The sequence below is a fragment of the Coenobita brevimanus genome, chromosome 70 (genome assembly GCF_032717465.1).
Source record: "Coenobita brevimanus isolate Jiangsu-jjx chromosome 70, ASM3271746v2, whole genome shotgun sequence".
Lineage (NCBI taxonomy): Eukaryota > Metazoa > Arthropoda > Malacostraca > Decapoda > Coenobitidae > Coenobita > Coenobita brevimanus.
In genome coordinates, this window is record NC_137023.1 from 23890757 (window position 1) to 23896756 (window position 6000).

Sequence of the window (6000 nt, forward strand, 5' to 3'; positions counted from 1 at the left end):
CTGAGTTTTGGCTTTAATGTCTAAATATCTTCCATCCACCGTGCACAGATTTCGATATGGGGGCTCAAGGAAGCTAACCCATTTCGATCTGTTACACTGAATTCTTGCTAACGCCTCTTCAGATGGTAAGTTGACGGCAGAACCTGAATCCATAAAAAGTGAGACATCTACTTGACAGCAACTTCCATGCACAATTACCCCTAAATAATCTAATACACGAACAGTACTGAGGGGCAGTGCATTGTGCTGGGTGACTGTTATGTTGGGTGCTTTCAAATGTCGTGTTGCTCTTCCCCCAACTGATGACGTGCAAGGTAATGACACTCCTCTGTGGTATGAGTAGTGTAGTTTTTATGATACTTGCAATAAGGCCAACGTGGTGTGGAAGGTTTATGCCGATGTGACTCCTGACGATTTAGTCCATGTTTGCGAGACCGTTTCGATTCGTGGTGGCTAGTTAAACCACAATGCCAGCATACGATCGAGGACTGTTGGCCACGACGTATAGGTGACTGGTCACACTGGTTTGCCCAGTGTGCACCTGACTGGTAACAGTTATTAGCAGGTGATCTGCATCACGAGGGAGAACAAGCATTGTTAATGGGACCTTTGGTAGGTGATCGTGAACATGAAAAGTCAATTGAAACATTAGTTGGTACAGCCCTTGCAGTGGCATTGGTAGAGCGAAATGGTGTGATTTGAATACTCGCTTAACGAGTGACATGTGAGCCTAATCTTTCATCTATCTCCTTTGAAATCTTTAAGTAGATGAAGTAAGCAATATATATATATTCACATAAAAGAATGATATTCACAGTATACCATGGGCAGAAAACGGGTGTTCTCTCGAAAGCAGACTAGCGTAGCTTTTGTTGTCAAACTCCTCCCATGGAAGGCGTTGATTGGGCAGAGTAGACTGTGACGTAGCCTAACCGGGAGGCACTGAGGCACCAGGCAAGGCGGGGAAGCTAAGAGGAGAGGAAAACTGTCACGTACAGCACCGTGATTGGCCACGCTCCCTCCGTGGTGACGTCAGGGCAGCTTGGTAGCAGTGGATCACTGGGCATGGCAAGGTGTGGGTGGCTCACTGTGGTTGGGGTGGTTGGGGATGTGATGGGGGTAAATCACCAAACCATGGTGGGGTGTGGTAATGTGATGGTTGGTTATGCAAGACTGGTGGTTGAAACGGATAATAGGTTGATGGGGAAGGACTTGCTGGGGTTGTGACAGCATAGTTGCGGGTAAGGGTTGGTGTAGATTGAAGGTGTCACCATAACAAAGCCGCACCAAAAAAAATATATATATATATGTGGGAGACACTGCCGCAAGTCTGGTTAACAGAGAGTGGATCAGTAGGCTGGAGGCTGAGGGCAGGAACAGGCTGTCGTTGTGGGAGGTAACATACTGTATGGGCAAGGAAACAATTGCACAGAAATTACCCGCAGCAGACGTGAATTGATGTTTATCCCACTTGCTACCCACCAACTGTTACTTACCCACTAGTGGAATGTAGGTAAATCCAAAGTCCTGTGCTATATTGCGGATATTTATTTACACAAGAACTGCAGATGTCTTGCCCCCACCACAACAATCCTGTATTTGCCTCTCTAGTAAAGCACTATGTTAGCATATTTTGAATTGGGATAGACCTTAGGTAAGGGAAATAGGTCATGTAAACACTACTTAGAACACACATAATACTGGTTTACAAGTGGTTACATACAAGTGGTTACACCACAGGTCAATGTCAAAGTTCGACTTATGTGTCAGTGTGTGAAGATAATGATTAGAAAAGTTTTGATCTGATTTGGATCAACCTTGATGGATGATGCTTAAACAGATTTTATCTGATGTAAAGTAGGCTGTTAGAAGACTTTGGGTTAAAACAGGACAATTTTTGACAATTATAAGTCAAGGCCACAGGGGAAGATCAAAGTTCAAGGTCACTGGGAAGAGTCAACTCAGACAATTCTAACATGAGCTGACACCAAAGTTGGTGGAAGGGTTGAGTGTTAGGTAAGGTTCAAGTAATTCGATTTTGAGAGTTATCTGTCCAAGTTCAAGATCAGGGGTTAAAATGAAACATTCGGCCTTTAGATCAGTTGCTGGATACGGGTGATGTACTCTGAGTGCCTCTTGCATTGATCTTACGTTAGGCTTTTCGAACTGCGGGGATTCTCTGTAACTTTCACTAGCCCATTACTGCTATTGATGGTCCTTCTCGGATGGAATGAAATGGTCTGGTGGCAACAGGAATTTACAAAGAAATACGGCACCAAATTGAACGGGTTAAGACGATCTATGGGATTTTGTCGCTGAAACATGAATGTTCTGCGACCTGTTAAGACAAAGATTCGGAAAAGTCTTTCAAGGTCTTATTCGGTACTTTATTAGAAGTGGAGCCGTGCTCTTGAGACACGTCCTAAACAATAAGATTACTGTATATTAGCACAGAACATTAAACAGAATTGTATTCTATTGTGAAAAAAATATTGGAGATATTGCTCATGATTAAATGCATTAAGTAACTCCCTATCTGCTCCATGTTCGCTACTGAGCATAACTTTGTGATCTAATTAGTATTCAGATATTAGGGTCTGTTTCATGTTGCATAGATAATTATATATTTTGCTGGATCTCATAACGTATCTCGATTTTATCCTTGCTGCTTCCGAAAGTTACTATTCGCATTAGGGTAAACTCTCCTAACTCAAGAAGTTAGATGTTATCTTTATTGACCCATTCGGTACAGTGGTGCTCTCCTAAACTGATGATATGCGTGCGGATATAGCAAGGACAAGCTTTCAATATACATCATTGGACTAAATGAGTTACAGTACGATACCGATCAATCTTGCTTCTATTCCTGCGCCCCATCTGACCCTTTTGTTCTCCCTGTCCTGGTGTCCACAGACCCACCTGGGTTTCCGAGGATCGAGGACGAGTCAGGGCGGCGTCTTGAGGGCCCCATCGGTCCCTACGAGGACGGCACCACCATCAGGATGATCTGTCTAAGCTCGGGAGGTAAGACACGTTATATGAAGTGTTGTGAACACTGACCGGTAACCAGCATACAAGAGAGGATATGTAATGCTTTGCCAAATTGGCACAGAGGGAACTGGTCAGAGGAATGAAGAATTGATATATTAATTTCATGGGGTGATTCGGGAGACAGCTTAAGACAAAGCAAGCATAAACAGTGTCAGTGCATTAACCAGGCTCCATAAACAGTGCATGGGCATAATATTTGACTATGTCCGGTGATCTTTGACTGGTTATACTTAAAACAGACTTCATTCTTGCCTCTCCCGTAACCCTTCTACCAAGTTTGGTTCATACTGGGCCAGAACTATTTAAGCTGACTTTGCCTGTGACCTTGGCCTCTGACCTAAAGTCAATGTATTATAAAAACTCTACATTCCTATTTTACTCCAATTCATTCAAGAAACTCATGACTAAACCAGATCAAAACTGATTAAAAGTGAGCTTGCTATGTGACCTTGACTAATGATCAGTTTTTTCCAAAAAACGACAAGATAATTCTTGTCTAACACTAAACATCATCATGTGTGCTTAAAAGAAAATTAAATTTGCGTTACTTATTTTGTCCATATAAAAACACACACAGACGTCGAACTTCACCTCGCAATTTTACCTTCTCCGCTGGCTGAGTGTTCTTAAAATTGAATCTTTCCACTTTGCCTTACCCGTTAATTATTTTACAAACTTTCGTCCACATCACTGTAAATTCATGTACACGCACACACACACACACACACACACACACACACACACACACACACATATATATATATATATATATATAGCCCGACGCCCTAATCCCGCAAAGGGTGGCCGCAGACAAAACGCCTCCAAGTCACTCTGTCACCCACCATTTGACTACCATCCCCCCAACTCACCCCTCCCTCCATCATATACCTCTCAACTCCATCCCTCCACCTCATCCTCGGTCTACCCCTCCCTCTACCTCCCTCCACCTCACCTACATACACCCTCTTAGTCAGTCTTTCATTCTCCATTCTCTCCATATGTCCAAACCACCTCAGTGTATTTCTCCTAATCTTCTCAACCACATCCACATCTACCCCACAACGTTCCTTCACTTCTTCATTTGTCAACCTGTCCCTCCATGTCACTCCACATGCTCCTCTCAAGTAACTCACTTCCACTGCTCTCACTCTTGACTTGTTCCCCTCTTGCAAGGTCCACACCTCGCTTCTATACCTTCCATACGTCAGGGTAGGGATCACAATACCATCATGCAGTGACTTCTTAACTTCCATACTCACCTCTCTATTTCTCATCACTGCTTTCAGTGTACCAACAACCTTCCTTCCCTGCTGTACCCTTTCACATACTTCATCCCCCAAAGTTCCATCCTTACTCATCACACTACCCAAGTACTTGAATGCACTCACATTCTCCATATCCTCACCATCCAACCTCACGGCACACTCTGTGACTTCATTCCTCTCAAACACCATAACTTTACTTTTGTTTACATAAACTTTCAGCTTCCTCCTCCTACACACTGTCCCAGATTCATTCACCAAACCTTGCAACTCCCATTCATCTTCACTCAACAATACTGTTTCATCAGCAAACAGCAACACCGGAAGCTTCCAAATCTCACCCTCATTCATTAGGGCCAGCCCCACATCCACTGCCCTACCTTGCACCTCCTTTACAACCCCATCCATATATATATTAAGCAGCCATGGAGACATCACACACCCCTGTTTCAGTCCCACATTGAGGTCAAAGAACTCACTCAGCTCACCATCCACTTGCACCGTAGCCCTAGCTCCCTCGTACATACTCTTCACAGCACTCAACAATTTCCCCTCCACTCCATATATTCTTAATACCTTCCACATACCTTGCCTATCTATTCTGTCATAAGCTTTCTCCAAGTCCTTGAAGGCAGCATACACTTTCCTTCCCTTCTCTAGATACTTCTCCACTAAACATCTTAGAACAAATATCTGATCTACACACCCTTTTCCCTTCCTAAATCCCTCTGGTTCTTCTCCAACTAGCTCCTCTGTCATATGCCCAACCCTATCAATGAGTATTCTACCATATATTTTACCAGTCACACTAAGAAGGCAAATACCCATATGGTTACCACATACTTCTCTCTCCCCTTTTCCTTTGTACAAAGGAACAATTATACCTGATTTCCAGTCCTCTGGAACCCTTCCCTCTTCCCAAGCCAATCTACACAACTTCCATATCTACTCCACAACAATCTCACCCCCATACCTAAGCATTTCACCACACACTCCATCAATTCCTGGGGCCTTTCCCAGCTTAATCTTCTTCATCGCTTCCACTACTTCCGCCCTACTGATCTCTTCCTCCCTCCTCTCATCTCTTCTTCTCCCAGCCATTCCCCAACCACTTATACTCACACTGCTCTCACCCTCTACATTCAACAAATCCTCAAAGTGCTCCTTCCATTTCCTCAATTTCTCTCTCTTCTCCACCAACAATCTATTATTCCTATCTTTCACTTCCCTGTTATTTCCCCTTTCACACTGCGTTACTTTCTTTACCTCCTTCCAAAACAATTTCTTACTCTCCCTCCATTTCACACTCAGATTCCTCCCAAACTCTTCATCCACTTTCTTCTTACTCTCCTTCACCAGTCTCTTAACCTCCCTTCTCCTGCTCACATATTCCTCTCTCTTCTCTCTCTCATCTTCTCCCCTACCTCTACTCGCCAACCATTCACCATATGCCTTCTTCTTTTGTTCCACAGCTCGTTTCACCTCATCATTCCACCATGCTGTCCCTTGCACACCTTGCATCTCCTCCTCACTCCACAAACCGCCTCACACGCTGCGCCTATCTCTTCCGTGAATATCTTACATACGTCTTCCACCCCTTCCATCTGCTCTAGCTCATACCTTCCCAATCTTTCTTCCACTATGCTCTTATACTCTGTCATTTTCTCACTATCTTGCAATTTCTACA

At 43.8% G+C, this 6000-nt stretch overlaps 1 pseudogene; it reads left to right on the forward strand.

Moving 5' to 3' along the window:
* Positions 1-6000, forward strand: part of LOC145406403 (hemicentin-2-like) — a 664782-nt pseudogene that overhangs the window by 247678 nt on the left and 411104 nt on the right.